Raw genomic sequence first — 17,334 nt, 5'->3', positions numbered from 1 at the left:
GTGTGAGAAATTATTATTTAAAATGTTTCTCACAGTTTATTAGTTGTGAGAAATTGTCCTTGACGATTATTGTGAGAAATTTATTTAAATGTATATTTCTTTTCAATAATTTTGTTAAATAATATTAATTAACTAAAAATTATTTTAGTATATACTTTTCTATTTTATATGAAGTTGATTATTAAGCATAGAAATAGTTTATTTTTACTACAAATAAAATTAATAACAAATATGATAAAATAAAGCAGATGCAAAGTTTTCTCACAGTTTATATGTCATGAGAACCTCTCTCAATTTTCCATTGTGAGAAAGTGTTATTATGAACAATTTTGCACAGTTTATTAGATGTGAGAAAGTCTTATTGATAAGGAGTGTGAGGAAGTTATTTAAGTTTATATTAATTTTATTAGATGATATTAATTAACCAAAAAAAATTAGTTATATGGAAAAATTAATTAAGTGTATATTTTTTATTTTATATGAAGTTGATTATTAATTAATTAAAAATAATTTATATATTATTGATTTTCTATTAATGCTCAAACTAGAGGTGAAAATATGGGCCAATACATTATATGAAGTTGATTATTAATTAATTAAAAATAATTTATATAGTATTTATTTTCTATTAGTGCTCAAACTAAATGTGAAAATATGGGCCAACACATCTCACATGGGTTAGGGGAGGGAACTGAGTTGGGTTGGGCACAACCCATTTTAATATAGACAAAAAATTCCAACCCAACCCAACCCAACCCAAACCATAAGGGTTTATCTATCAGTATTTTTATATCAAATGATTGTACATGAGTATTCATAAACATTTTTTTTTTGTGAGAGCATATTTCCTATCTTGTTAAATTTGCTTGATGTTTGTTAACGTTGATCATTAAGAAAAAGAAATAAAATATAAAGTGCAAAAATACTTAGGAATTTTTTATCTAAGAGTTTCTGGTATCTTAAGTCAACAATGGTATATAGATATTACTTATTAACTTTATAATAGAGGCTATATAGCCAAGTTTGACCCTAGCATCTCAAGCTATTGGGCTAAACCAAATAACCAAATTGTTAAATATTGTTTTATTTCTTCTTTTCTAGTCAATTTTAATTTTTATCTAACTTTGATTTTATTTTATTATTATTAATAATAAAAGAATTCAAGTGCTTAGGCCAAGCCTATATGGATTCAAGTTTGATTCCAATCCATGCACCATTATTGAATTAATTAAGGATACAAATAGCTCTTAGTGAAAAAGCTTTGGGGTATTCTACACCAACCCAAAAAAAGGAGCTTTTGTAGATATAACCTAAGTTATAAGATCAAACCAAGTAAATAGCTCAAAATTTATTTTATTTTAAATTATGACCGATTTATTTTGTTTGTCAACAATATATCATTGTATATCAATGATAAACCCTATATAATTTTTCAAATTTTTAATAATAAACCACATTAATATAAATAATAAACCCGTTGTATATCAATGTGAACTGGCCACACTCTCAAAATTTTAAAAATTTGGTCCACATTTTTTGGACACAATATTTTTTTTGCCAGTGGGCCAATTTATCCAAAAAAGATTAAGCATATATTTTTTTCTTTTTAGCAAGTTGATTATTAAATAATTAAAAAATATTTAAATTATATTTGTTCGATGTTCAATTTTGTCGCACCTAAAAATGCGACGCGGACGGTGCGCGAGAGTGAAGGTTTTGGCCTTCAAAGTGAAACCCAACGGAATGGGAGTTGCCACCAAAATTTTGAGAAAAATCTTGGGAAATCATTTAGGAGGTAAGGATGGTCTGCGAAATTTAAAAATAAGTTCAAGAGTCGATTCAATATGGGGAAGATATTAGATACCCTACAACACTTGTTTGTAAGAACGATTACCTGAAGTTTGTTGTGCTAAATTAATATAGTTTTAAAGTTATTTTAATTATCCCTTTCTTATTCATGTGTTTGTTAAAAAGATGATAATAATTAAGTAAAAAATATTTATTTATTTACAAGGGAAGACTTGATTCAGAATCAAACTCTGAGGCCTATGCACCTTGCGATGAGGATCAAAGTCCACATAGTTTGAGATTATAAATTTGTTGGTGAAAGTATTTTTTTGAAGAGAAATTAATTAGAAATAATTCACTATTTTGCAAATAAAATAATTTTCTAAAATTTTGATATGTGTGTTTTTAAATTACAAAAAGTGATTTACTTTCAGTTATTTTCTCTATTTTTAAATTTTTGAAATAAGAAATAGGTAAAGGGTTTAAATTATTTTTTTCATATTCTATGATTAAAAATTTAACTGTTATACCTTTAAAGCCTTATTGGCTCATAAGGTAATACAATTATTTTATATATCTGTGGAGATTCCAAACTCTCACATGATAAAAGAATTAAATTTATTTAAATATTTTTTTATTAATTTATTAGATTTATTATTTATATGAAATCCTAATCTTAAACCTATGGAGCTTTATTAACTCATGTGGTAATACAATTATTTTTGAGATCTACGAAGATTCAAAAATCTCACATGACTTAAATATTTTATTGATTTATTAAAAAAATTAATTTTAATGATGGGCCTTTGAAACCCATATTATTATATACAAAATTAATCCTCATACTTGCAAAATCTTATTGATTTTCATGATATAGGATCATTTTAAATACCTATGGAGATTCTTAAAATCTCACACAACAAATAGATAATCAAGATATTTGCATTTGTAATCATTGCATAATATGAATTTAGCATTCAAAGGAACAGATAAAGAAACTATTTTGACACTTCACTTCTCTTTTGACTTGAGAATGTATTCCTCAAGATTTTTTAAATTGATTTAATGCTCAGATGTGACTTTCGAAAGGAAATAATGAGAGTAGTGGTAATAGCATCCAACAATTAAAAATAAACAAGATTCACATATCATCACTACCATCAATACCCAATTTATGTCCTGTAGAAATCAAAATCAAGTTAATGTCTTAACCTTACAAAAAAATCAGATTCTGTTCATATGCTCTTTTATGCTAAAAATAAATTTTAGATCTAATTTAACCTTAGTCTAACAAGCATAAGAATTCCTTCACTTTGCTTGAGACAAAACCATGATGGGAATATGCATCAAAATCAGATCAAGGTAAATCGGATAGCAGACAAGAATTTTATTTAGAGTTTGCATTTTAACAATGATCATCATACTTTCTTTAAGGTAATGGGATTAATAATTTACTTGGAATTTTATCTCTGCTCTTATTGCCTTGTGTGTATTCCTTATATCTTGCTTCTCTCCTCCTTCCTTGCTCATAGTCACAGAATACTGCTTCTCCTGCCCAGTTCTCCTCCTTCCTCATATTGAAAATTCCTCATCCTCTCCCTCTGCTAAAAGCTTCAACTCCTCCTTCTCATTATTGCATTGACTATGGTTTTGTCTCTCTCCATCACTGCTCCAAGAGGATGAGCCACTTAACACTTTTCCTGTCACCAGTCACAACAAGTAGGGAATATTTTTTCAACGCAGTAATTGCTTAATGATCTTTAGCTTGAGATCATCCACAGAGGTAATAGTCTCAGCTATGTGATCTCGATCGTGTTCTTGGTCATGCTCTTGCTCTTGATCTTGTTCTTCGTCTGACAACGGAGAATGAATTTTAGGCGACGACTTCACAACTTCAAGTGAAAACTAAATGAAAAGAAACGGTGGTGACGTCAATGGTGTTCTCTCTCCCGATGATATGAAGCGGCTTCCTCTTCACTTGATGGATGCTATTGCTCTCTCTCTCTCTCTCTCTCTCTCTCATTTGTTCATCTCCTTCATCCTTGTCACTGCTCTCTTACTCTCTGTCTCTCTCTTTAACTCTCGCTTTGTTTTTCATCCTCTCTTGCTCCAACTTCTTCTCCATTTCTCTCTCTTTCCAACCTCCTAAAATCTCTATTGTTGCCCTTCTACTGTTGGTCTCTTCTCCTCTTTTCTCCCCAGCACAAGAAAAGCCCTCAGTTTATCGTTGAAGCTAGGGATTTTTACTGTCGTGCACCTCTCCCTCTTTTGCTCTTCTCCCTTTTTCTGCATGTGGTTTGCTGTGTTCACTCCCTTTCTCTATCTTTTTTTCACTTTTCTTTCCTCCCTCTAATTTTGTGTCTAGCATTTGTTTTCTGCTCCACTTCTCTCTACCTTCGTCCATGTGTTTTTATTCAACTCTTCTCACTTTTGCTCTGAGTTTTCGTTTATTTTGAGTGCTGTGTATGTGCTGCCTTTCTACTCTGTTTTTCTTTTCTTCTGTGTTTTGCTTTGCATGTGGTTGAACGTTCAGGTCTGCTGTCTGCTCTACTCTTGGTTTCTTTTCTATGTGCCTTTTATGGAAGTTTGTGTCTTCTGCGTCGAGGAAAATGCCTTTTACAGCTGCTCTCCATATCTCTCTCTTGTGTGTTTCGTGTGCATGCTCTACTCTCCCTCCAAAAGACCTTCATCTTTCAGCTTTTTTTTTTCTTTTATGTGTGTGTCTGCTCTGGCCTGTGTTCTCTTTTTTTTTTTTTTCCTATGCGTTTGGATGAAGGACCGAGCTGATGGTTAAACGCTAGAAAATCCATCGTTTAACCTTTGGTTTATAATTTTTTTAACCCTAGCTCACTTTTTTTTAGTTTTTAATTATGTTTATTATATATATATATATATATGCACATATAAGGGAGATAATCAGATCTGCAAGAATTTACAATAACAAGCATTTATCCTATTAGGTGGGGTTGGCTACATGTATTGCAAGATGCCATTGTGCTCTATCATTTACCAAACTTTTAGAAATATTATTAATTAAGAGATCATGTTCAACAACTTTCAAAAGTATTTTCTTAGGCCTTCCTCTACCCCTCTTAACAGGACTCAACGTTATATGTTCTACTCTTTTCACTGGTGCCTTCCATGATCTTCTTTGTATATGCCCAAACCATCTCAAATAATTTTCTACCATTTTTTTCTTAATAGGTGTTACCCTCACTTTTTTGCGTATGTGCTCATTTCAAATTTTATCTTTACGTGTATGTCCGTACATTCATTGTAACGTTCTCATCTCTGCCACTCCAACTTTATGCTCTTGCTGTCCCGTTAGAGTCTAGCATTCACTATTATATAACATAGCCGGTTTGATAGCAGTACAATAAAATTTTCCTTTAAGTTTATTAGGCACCTTACGATCACAAATAACTCATTCAATTTTTCTCTAATTAAACCACCCAGCTTGAATCCTATATGAAATATCTCCACTGATTTCGCCATCATTTTGAATAATGGCTCCTAAATATCTAAACTTTTTCATTTGAGGTATAATTTGATCTCCTAATTTTACTTCCAAATTATTGTCGACTAGTCTCTTACTAACTTTACAATATAAATATTCCGTCTTATTTTTACTCAGACAGAAACCTTTCAACTCCAATGTCGTCCTTTATGATTCAAGTTTACAATTAATCTCTTCTCTTATCTTTGGTATAAGAACTATATCATTTGCAAAGAGCATACATTTGAGAATTTCTCCTTGAATATGTTTCGTCAAAACTTTTAGGATCAAGTTAAATAGATAAAGACTCAAAGATGATTCCTAATGTAGTCCAATCTTTATATAAAAGTCCTTTATTTGACTATTAGACGTTCTTATACTAGTTTTTACCCCCTCATACATATCTTATATAACTTTAATATAAGCAATCCGTATTCCCTTCTTTTCCAAGGCTTTCCAAAGAACTTTTCAGTATACGGTCATAAGCTTTTTCCAAATCAATAAAAATCATGTGTAAATCTTTATCTTTACAATGATACTTTTTCATTAATCCCCTTAGTAGATAAATCACCTCTGTAGTCGATCTACCTGGCATAAAACCAAACTAATTTTCTGAAATACTTGTCTCCAATCTCAACCTATGCTCAATTACTTTCTCCTACAATTTCATTGTGTGGCTCATAAGTTTAATCCCTCTATAGTTAGTATAATTCTGAATATCCCCTTTATTTTTATAAATAGGAATTAATGTACTTCTCCTCTAGTTGTCAGGCATTTTCTTCGACTGTAAAATCACATCTGCAAGAATTTAAAAATACTTAATTTTTAAGAAGTTGATTCTCATAATTTTTTGATTGTTGAAATAATTTGAGAGAGATTTTTCAAGATTTAAGCAAGATACATATTTTTGATTTTGTTAGATTATTTTTTTTGAAAATATAATCCTAAAAAGAACTAAATTTTGTTTTTTTATTTTTATATTTTTTTTGTTATTTTAATGAACTAGAAAAATAAAATCTTAACCAACAAAAGATTATCTAGGTTAAAATAAAATTAAACCCTCTTAATTAAAAATTTTTTATTTTGAAAATATAATCCTAAAAAGGATTAAATATCATTTTTATATTTTTATATTTTTTGGTTGAATTTATTATTATTTTTATTAAATTTAAAAAAATGCTTGGACAAAATACAGTGTTCACAAAGTCCATTCCATAGATCTTTTTATCTATATTCACACAATTTCAAATCCATATGAGCAAATGGTTAGGGATGCTATTAGACCATCATTTAATGGCCATGACATGAATAAGGATCCTAACACAAATTCTGCAAAGTTCTATGACATGCTTCGTGCTTCACAATCTCCGTTATGGGATGGGTTTGAAAATCATATTGTATTGTCAATTGCTGTGAGATTATTGAGCATCAAGTCTGATTATAACATTCCACAAGTTTGTATGGATGAAATTATCATATTGATAAATGAGATCTTGCGAAAAACCCATCATATGCCTTTAAACTTTTATCAAACCAAGAAATTAGTTACCCAACCTGGTTGTGTTTATCAAAAGATTGATTATTATAGTAATAGGTGTATGTTGTACTGTGGCAATGCGATAAATGAGAGAAAGTGCCAATTTTGTAAGATTGCAAGATTTAAGGAGGCAAGAATTGGAAAAGGGAGGTTTAAGGAGATCTCAACAAAACAAATGTGGTACTTACCATTAATTCTAAAACTCTAAAGATTATTTACATCTAAAGCCTCAACCAAATATATGCGATGGCATTATGAAAATCATTGAGATGAAGGTGTCTTGTCCCATCCATCAGATGGGGAAACATGGAAGCATTTTGATCTAACACATCCAAAATTTGCATTAAAGCCAAGAAATGTTCGGTTAGGTCTTTATTCTGATGGCTTTAGTCTATTCAACATGAGTTCTAGGCCATATTCTTGTTGGCCTGTTATTGTTACTCCTTACAACCTTCCACCTGGAATGTGTACGTGATGAGAATATATGTTCTTGACAATCATAATTCCTGGGCCAAGTAATCCAAAAAGTCAAATTGATGTTTACTTACAATCCTTAATTGATAAACTGAAGTTGCTTTGGGAAGAAGGTGTGCTGACGTATGACATATCATTACAATAAAATTTTAACTTACGAGCTACCCTTTTATAGACCATTAATGATTTTCTTGCATATAGTATGTACTAGCAAACAGTAGGAAAACTGGGTTGTCCAATTTGCATGGATCAATTGAAGGAATTTTAATTGAAACATGGGATCAAACCTTGCTATTTTGATTGTCATCGTCAATTCCTTCCCTTAAATCATCCGTTTAGGAAAAAATAAAAAGCGTTTTAGAAAGAACAAAATAGAGAATTCTGAACCACCATCAAGATATTCAAGTGGTGAATTATTTGAGCAAGTTAGGAGATTTGCTAAAATAATAGAATCACCATATTTACATCTCCCAGGATATGGCAAGGAGCATAATTGGACTAAGCGAAGCATTTTTTGGGACCTTCCTTATTGGTGTGACCTTTTAAATTCCCATAACATAGATGTAATGTACATAGAAGGAAATGTATTTCATAATATGTTTAATACTATGATGAATGTGAAAGATAAGATGAAAGATAATGAGAAAGATAAGTTAGATTTTCCTTTATATTGTCAATCCTATTATAGAGCTACATACACTTTTAATATGGAACAAAAGCGAGCAGTGTGTAAGAAAGTAAAAAGTTTATAGCTTCCTGATGGTTATGCATCAAACTTGGGACATTGTATTGACTTGAAAAGTTTCACATTGGTTGGAATGAAGAGTCATGATTGTCATGTTTTTATGGAAAGATTATTACTAATAGTGTGTACTGGGTTGCCACCCTCAATATGTGATCCTATAACAGACTTAAGTCATTTTTTCATGATCTTTGCATGCCTACATTACATATAAATAACCTAAAAGTGCTAAAGGCAAACATTCCCATTATTTTGTGCAAACTTGAGAAGATATTTCATCTAGATTTTTTTTATGTCATGGAGCATTTAATGTTCACTTGAGTTATGAAGCTATAATTGGTAGCCCTGTACAATATAAGTGGATGTATCTATTTGAAAGGTTTTTATACACATTAAAGAGAAAGGTAAAGAATAAGGCTCATGTTGAAGGTTCTATTTGTGAAGCATACATTCTTGAAGAAACTTCTATGTTTTGCTCTTATTATTTTGAGGAACATGTTCAATCAAGAACTAAAAGAGTTCCTCATAATGATTATGGTGGGAAGCGTGATGATTATCCTCCTATCTCCATCTTCAATTATCCTGGCCAACCATATGGAAAAACAACACAAAACACTTGTCAACTTACCCAAAGGAGGAATATGCAATAATCTTATGTGTTACTTCTTAATTGTCCTGAAGTTAAACCTATTCTTAAGTAAGATTTTATATATATCACATTATAATTTCCTATTTGACTCAACATATAATTTTTCTAATGCTAACCTTATTTGTTGTGTTATATAGCATTTATGTCAATGAATTGCTTTCTATAGATCATACTTTATCAAATGAGGTGGATAAGTGTATATCTTCCAAATTTCCTATATGGTTCAAAGATTATGTAATTTTGTGTTAATGACTTTCTATGAGATCATATTTTATAAAAATCATACTAATGTAGATATTTTATTTGAAATAGATTTTCAATCCTTAAAATAATATACAAGATGAGTTATTGATTTCTTTGGCTTGGGGTCCTATGAGGCCAGCAAAAACATTTCATCAATAGTCAGTAAATGGATATAAGTTTCATTCTAATGTATGGGTAAAAGGAAGGAAGACCACTAATAGTGGAGTTATGGTTAAGGGAAGTAATCATGGTCAACTTGAATTTTTTTACTTTGGTGTCTTAGAGGAGATAATACAATTACAGTTCACTAGAAAAGCATTCAAGTTTTTAACAATCTTTAAATGTAAATGGTTTGATCCTAGTTTAAGAGGAACTCGAGTTTCTCCTAAATATAGTACTATTGAGGTAAATGCGAAAAGAACATAAAAGGGGGATGGTCCGTTTATTCTTTCACAACAAGCTCAACAAGTGTATTCTACACCATATCCAAAATTAATTATTGCCAAGAAAAATTGGCTTGTTGTTATTGCAACCAAAGCAAGGAATAGAGTTGATGATATTGATAATGAAAATGAAGATACACCATTTCAAGATGACATCAATTGACAAGTCCAATTAATTGAGTATGAACATGATAAACAAGATTTACAAGATAATATGGGTGAGAGTGAAGAATTTGATAATGCACTATCATATGAGAATGAAGAGGATATTGATGATCATTCACAATCAAGCAATGAAAATTTGAATGAACATATACTGTGTACTGATTCATCTAAGACAGAAGAAGATCCTCCTTCTAATTATTATTTAGCTAGTGATTGATTATAATTGGTAAAGCAATTGTTATTATGTTGTTTATTATGCTTGTCAGTTAGTTTGTTATTATAAAATTTTATTTTATTTAGTTATCTACTTATTTATGTATTTAATTAATTTTAGATGATGTCTTCTCAAAAAGACATAGCGATATCTAAGAAGAAGAAGAAGAAGAAGGCTAAGACAATGAAATCATCACAATCCCAATCACTTGTTCTTTTTTAATACCCCAGATACAGCCATTATTGCCTAATACACATCCATCACTACCTTATACACTACCATCACCTCCTGAGATGCATCCTTTGCCAACCCAATCACCATTAGTCACACAATTGCCACGAACTCAGCCGCAAGTTGCTAGAAATCGATCACCAAGATGTGTGGTTGATTCTTTTAGATTGAGTACAAATATAGCTAAGTGATGGTCGCATGGTGATTCATTCTGAGGGTAATGAGGAGTAAGTATCTTTTATTGGAATTTTTATGTTATCATTTATTACTTGTTATATACTAATACTTGTTCTTTTTGTAGGTTGCTTCCTTTAGTTGAATCAGTGTCAATGTTATCTAGAATAATCCATTCAAAGTATGACAGTGCATGGCCTGTATTTAGTAAAGTCCTAGAAAATGTTAAAATTTATGGTTTAATGAATTCAAAGTGAGCTAATTTACTAATTCTTTACAACTTATTCATACAAATATTTTATTTTGTGCACTTGACATTTTCATAATTTTATATGTAGCTAAGATGTGCTTGCGACCTAACTTTAGATAGTGATGTTCATAAAATATGGAAGAAGAAATTTAGTAGGGTGATCCACTCTTCTTTGAGGGACATTCGAATTGATAATACAAAAGGTGAATGGTTAATGCCTGGAGCTTGAAAGGAGCTTGAAAAATATTGGAAAAGTGATGAATTAAAGCCAAATCTAAGAAAAATAAAAAAATGAAGCAGCTAACACAGGAGGATGAGTGCATAAAGGCGGACGAATAACATTTGCAGAGCATAGAAGAAGAATGGTAAGAATTATTCAAATATGTATCTATTTTTTCATTCTTTAATTATTGAGTTAATCCTATCATTTTTTATAAATCATGTAGGAAGTTGAATTCGAAAGGCCTTGTGAATATCCTGAGGTTTTCAAGAAAATTCAACATGATGAGGAAAAAGGTTGGGTTGGAAAGAGAGCTGCTGACACTTATGTAAGTTATTTATGTCTTTATTCTTTTCTTTTTTTGTTTTTAGGCATACATTTTAACATTATCTTGTTTTAATGCAAAATGAGTTTGAGCAATTGAAAGAATATCAAGAATCCGATGCTAGAATTCTAATTCTGCTTTATGGCTTTAGGTGGTTCGGGGGAAAAATAAGAGGTGTCAAGTTTATGGGCTTGGATCACAGGCAGGGCTTCTTAATTCTAATGGAACTCAATGTGCCAATACATCTAGTGAGATTACACTCTTAAAGAAACAATTAGAAGAACAAAAAAAATTTATTAGTACAGATTTGAAAAGGTTGTTGAATCTTTACAAGTAAGGGAGGAAGAATTTCATGCTAGGGAAGAAAGAATGGGTCGAAAATGGGCAATGATTATGGCACGGATAAGCAAATTTGAAAAAGGTGGTCCTTCCAAAACCAATGATGAGGAAGGTTGTGGTGATTTGGAGAATGACTCACAAGAAGATGGTTCTAATGATGAAGAAGATGATGAGGATGATGAGTTCAATGAAAATGAATTTATGTGATTTCATGTTTTATGTGTTATGACTTTTAAAATGACTTCTATTACATAGTATTATGAACTTTGTTATAAACATTATGATATAATGCAATTTTCTGATGGTTCAATTGTGACATATGTGCTTATATATCATCTTTTTCTAGTTGTTGTCCGTTATTTGAGAAATATTTTAATAGGTTTATAATATAATTTTTAAATAATCAAATAAATAATGATAATAATATAGAGTTCTCACAAAATTTTTTGTAATAAAACTCTATGAGAATAATTTTCTCACAAAAATTAATTCATCAAATTAGTGAGAAAAACAATTAAACAAATTGTTATTAGTGAGAAAAACAATTAAACAAATTGTTAGCATTTCTCACGGTGTATTGTTATGAGAGAAGTTCTCATAGATGTTATATATAAGAATTTGTTTTACATTTCTCTCAGCATTATTTTAAAAGAAATTCTCTTAGCTTTATGATGCATGAGAATTTCTCATAGAATATTATCATAAGAAATTCTCACAACATCCTCATATGAGAGAATTTCTTACACCAATAATATGTGAGAAGTTGTCACAAATTTATATTAAAGGAAATACTCTCATAAAGTTTCCGCAAGAACTTCTCATGGATTTCTTCTTAGTAAGAACTTCTTATGTATAAGGGTATGAGAAATGGTTCTTCACAGTTCCATTTGTGTGAAATGTTTTTCCTTCGATAGGTTTAGTGACAAACCTTTTGGCATGAGAAATGCTATGAGAAAATTATTTCTCATAAAAATTTAAGTGATTTCTTACAGATTTATGCTGCAAGAAAAACGTTGTTTTGTTGTTGTGAAATGAGTAAATTGAAAAGGGTGTGAAAATTTGGTGTAAGAGGTGTTGAGGCTAATAGAAGTGATATAGAGGCTAGAGAGAGTGGTTAAGACTTAGGATGGTTAAGTGAAAGGAAATTAATGGTTAGTTATGAATAACGGTGATAATTAGTACTTTGTGATCAATTTAGAAATTGACTAATAGAGTTAAAATGTGTAGGTTGACATACTATGTGCTGAACCTGAGGTAGTGAAAGCGAGTTGTGACGTTAAGTACTAAAGAGAATACCACAAGTAACTTTTTTAGTGCTAGAAGGGTTAAGGTAATCGAATGATTCACTTTGCTTGATTAATTTGCTTAACTATTTATAAGTAATTATGTAATACAACATATGTATTTTTGAATTGTTGCATGTTTGTGAAAATGGCATATTGTGAATTAAGATATTTTCAATTATATGTGTGTTAGTACAAAAATGACTTTTAAAGAATGGGAGTTGTACAAATATAAGTATATAAATGTATATGTGCCTTAAATTTCAAACATGTGATTTGTATTTGACAAATGTGAGCATGATCATGTTAGAGATGAGAGTTCACACGCAAGGAGGAGTAGTAAAAGACTATATGGAGTATATTTTTCTAAAAACTCGACAAGGTACGGTGTTAGAGAATTTCTCTCTTGTGTGCCTATATCAGTACAGTGTTGGAGATTCTCTCCTAAGTGCCCATACGAGTATGGTGTTAGAGATTTACGCTCTAGAGCATATGTTTGGTGTAGTGTTGGAGTAACAAGACCTTGATTGTGTGTGATAGGAGGAATCATAGTTCAGAAATTAGACTGATAAATAACAAATTTGTATATTTTTATTCTTTTAATTTAGACTTTTAAATATTTAAGGCTAATTGAGTTTAATTGGATTTTATTTGATTTTATTAGCCAATCTTTAATTTTGGGACTTTAACTAACTAAATCTTGAATTTTAAAATATGAATGATATCTTTAATATTTTTGCACAGTTGCTATAGCGCGGGAGAAAATTTAGTTGCTTAAACTATAGTGCATTATGGCACTAATTTGGTGGCAACTTTCTCACCATTGTTAATCATGAGAAAACTAAAAGAATATGTCACAATATAATAAAAACAACTTCTCACGAACAATATATGTAAAGAAATTCTTATGGATTTTGTGCCCATGAGAAATATCTATAGATGATAGAGTTCCTATGCTTTTTCTCCATGATAAATTCTCACAAAATTTGTGCCTATAAGTAATTCTCATGGATTTTACACCATGAGAAATTACCTTCAAATAGTTTATGTGAGAAATTCTTTTGAGCAAATGTTTCTCACAGTTAGCTTAACGATGAGAACTTCTTTCGACCCATTGTCCATGAGAAAATTTTTCAAGTTATTCCTTTCAAGTATTTTCACAGATAATATATCAAGAGAACTTATTTCAAATTTTTACCTGTGAGAAATTATTATCTTGAATATTTCTCAAAGTTTATTAGTGGTGAGAAATTCTCATTGATAATCATTGTGAGAAATTTATTTAAGCATGTTTTTTTCAATAATTTTGTTAAATAATATGAATTAACTATAGTTTTATGACAAAAGGATTTAAGTGTATATTTTTTTATTTTATATGAAATTTGTGACTAGCTAATTAAAAAATATTCAAATAATATTGATTTTGTCCAAAATCAAACCTCTTTTTATCTACATTTTTAAGCATAGAAATATTTTATTTTTATTACAAATAAAATAAATAAATAATTGATATAATAAAATAAAGTAAATATAAATTTTTCTCACAATTTATATGTCAAGAGAATCTATCTCAAATTCCTACCTAGTAATTTCTCACTGTATTATTAAGTGTGAGAAATTCTCATTGATAATGGATGTGAGAAAGTTATTTAAGTGCATTTTTTTTTTACAAAGTACAAAAATATTGAGAAACTTTTTCTTCAGAAACTTCTAGTATCCTTAAGAAAACCATAATGTTTGGGTACTCATTAGCTTTGTAAAAAAAAAATCATATAGCCAAATTTAGTCCTAACAACTTGTGCTTTTGGGTTGAACCAAATAACCAAATTGTTAAATATTATTTTATTTTATTTTTATTTTTTAGTCAATTTCAACTTTTTTAAAAAATTAATATTTGAATTTTAGTTTATTAATAATAAATTTTTTTGGCTATTTATGCTTGGCCCTGATTTTTTTGGCTTATTGTTTTGAGATAGGCAATGATTAGATGCTATCTAAATTAATCACATATCATACCCTATAATTATTTTGTCTTGTGAGCTATTGATATTCATTAAAATAATTTTTTTAAAAAATGATTATTATTAACAAAATTTATATGATTAAAATTAATTTTTTATTAAAATAATTTTTAAGATAATTGAAAAATTGTGGATAAAATTTATTTTTAAGAAAGGAAGGAAAACATTTAATTATTTTGGAAGAAGATAAAACTTTAATAATTCATTTATTGGAGTTTGAGAAATATATGGGGAAATAAAAATAAACTATATATAACATAGACTTTGTTTGGGTCACTAACATAAACTAATATAATACATATTATAAATAAATTATATATTTAATTATTTTAATTTAAAAAATAAAAATAAAAATTATAAATTGGTTAAATATTTATAAGAAATTATTTAATATTTAAAATTTGTTTCTTTTAAGTTCATTTTCGTAACAGAAATAATATTTAATAAAAAATAATATTTTATTAAAAATATAATATAAATAGTAATATAAATTATTTTATGATATTATTAATTAAAAATAAAATAAAATATATGCATTGAGTAGTATATTATTTAATATATGTGTATGAAGTTAATATGTATTTAATTTTGTATATGATGATTGCAAGCATGTTTTAGTTCAACTGGCGAAAAAGGAAGGCACAAGACTTGGAAGGTGAAAGGTCAAGGGTTTAAGTCCTGACATTGGCATATTTTGCTACAAATAAATAGTATGGCATGAAGAGGTGATGTGGCATGAGGTGCCAAGTGACATATGGTATATGAGGAGGTGACGTGGTAGATGACATAGTATAACTGACCCACACATGGTGAGTGACATGGTGCTAGGTGGCAGGTGACGTGGCATGAGCTAGATGCACATGTGGTGCCTGATGTAGTGTGAGGTGTTATGTGAAATGAGATTAATTGATGTATACGTTGCAACTGACATGATGTAAGGTGGTAGGTAAAATGGCATTAGTTTAGCGTTTCTCACAATACATTATTATGAGAGACTAACGAATTTCTCTAAAAAATATTTCAAAAGAAATTCTCTCAGATTTGTTGTATGTGAGAATTTCTCACAGAAAATGATTATAGGAAATTCTCACAGCATAGCAATATGAGAGAAATTCTCATGCCATTTATGTGTGAGAAATTGTCTCATATTTATATTGAAAGAATTTCTTTCAAAACCATTCCTTAAGAATGTCTCGCGGTTTCAAAGGCCATAAGAACTTCCTACAAATAATGGCGTGAGAAATGGTTCTCACAGTTTTGTTCATGTGAAATATTTTCTTTCCTTCGACTATTTTAGTGACGGACCTTTAGGCATGAGAAATTATGTGAGAAATAATGTTCTCATGGAATTTTGGGTATTTTCTCATAGAAATATGCAGTAAGAAAATCACTATTTTGGTGTAGTGTTCTGACTCTCTAATTCAAGCAATGTTCAATTATGATCTAAGCTTGAATGAAATCCTCTACATCCTATATGCATAAGAATATAGTCAATCACGCATGGGACACTTACAATTCAAGCGTGAATGATGCATTGTGAAGCAAAGGTGCATTCATATGCGTGATAATCAAGGGTAGACATTCTTATGTCCAAGCCTGAATCAAATAAATTAACATTAAGCACTCGTAAGCCTATGACTTTTCACATGCTGCATTCTTACTTTAATTCATGTATATAGCTCTCAATTTGTTTTTCATAAGATTTATCTAGAAAAATAAAGCTGTTGCAATCTAAAATTCTTCATACTTACTCTTGATTCTTCATTCTCTTTAGCATGCATGTGATACTTCTTCATTTTCCTTTTTCTTCATCCTTCCTTGTCTTTTAGTACAACATATGATGATTTTACTTAAATTTTCCTTTCTTGATGGTTTGTTGCTTGAATCTTGATATTCATTTTACACAAGTAATACACACCTTTCTCTTTGTTTTGTTATCATCAAAACACTTAGTTCAATAGATTAAACACTCCAATAATCTCTCTTTTAGCCTAAATTTAGGCACTCCTAATATATTTCATTATTCCTATTTAACATTCATAAGCTTAGATAACATTAAATTTTTACCCACATTTTCCCAATACTCAAATTTAAGTCTAGAGTTCATCTAAACCATAACTTTAAATTCTAAATCACTATAAGATCATCAAACCTAGTTTTAGAAGCTTAATTTAACTCTCTATGGACCCAAAGAACATAATGGATTCGGTTCTAACATAAGAGAGGACTAAAAAAAAAACCCAATCCTACCCAGACTTACTACAAATTCATATAAAGAGGAAGGAGAATCAATAGGAGGCTTACCCCAAGGTGTTAGCTTAAAATGCCTCCAAAAAGTTGAAAAGATGAAGCCTTAGCAAAGAAAAGGTTCTCTTCTATCACCCTCCTCATTCTCAATTCTTTCTTCCTTTGTTTCTAATGTATGCGAGCATTTGATTAAATCAAATTTTTACACATCCATCATAGTGCATGGTGCGTTTACTGTGATACATGGCATAGTAAGGCCAAAATGAATTTTGGGCCTTACTTGATGCTTGGTCTACTTGAAAACTAAATTAGTCCACTTCTAAAGCTGTCTAAATGCCCATCAACCTTATTAGAGGTCTAAAACACTATTAATTCAATAATCACTCAAGATTTACTAATTCCCCCTCATTTACACCTTTAAAATCTAAATTTTAAAATTTGAGGATGTTACAATGGCCACTCTTTATCACCAGATTATTTACAGACTATTGGA

General features: G+C 29.8%; 2 long non-coding RNA genes across 2 annotated transcripts; one reads left to right on the top strand and one right to left on the bottom strand.

Annotated features, from left to right (window-relative positions):
- Positions 1-2,976: 2,976 nt before the first annotated feature.
- On the top strand, positions 2,977-7,958 carry LOC129312348 (uncharacterized). Its single transcript, XR_008593536.1, has 2 exons — positions 2,977-3,571; positions 3,666-7,958. It is a non-coding gene; the product is annotated as an uncharacterized LOC129312348 (long non-coding RNA).
- A 326-nt stretch (positions 7,959-8,284) lies between these two features.
- On the bottom strand, positions 8,285-16,201 carry LOC129312347 (uncharacterized). Its single transcript, XR_008593535.1, has 2 exons — positions 16,108-16,201; positions 8,285-8,619 (listed from the first exon to the last, which is right to left on the bottom strand). It is a non-coding gene; the product is annotated as an uncharacterized LOC129312347 (long non-coding RNA).
- Positions 16,202-17,334: the final 1,133 nt, after the last annotated feature.

Source organism: Prosopis cineraria, unplaced genomic scaffold (assembly GCF_029017545.1).
Source record: "Prosopis cineraria cultivar Desert tree isolate PC_DT_omini unplaced genomic scaffold, ASM2901754v1 PC6, whole genome shotgun sequence".
Classification (NCBI taxonomy): domain Eukaryota; kingdom Viridiplantae; phylum Streptophyta; class Magnoliopsida; order Fabales; family Fabaceae; genus Prosopis; species Prosopis cineraria.
The sequence above is the reverse complement of the archived record's forward strand: the minus strand, read 5'-3'. Positions and strand labels throughout refer to the sequence as shown.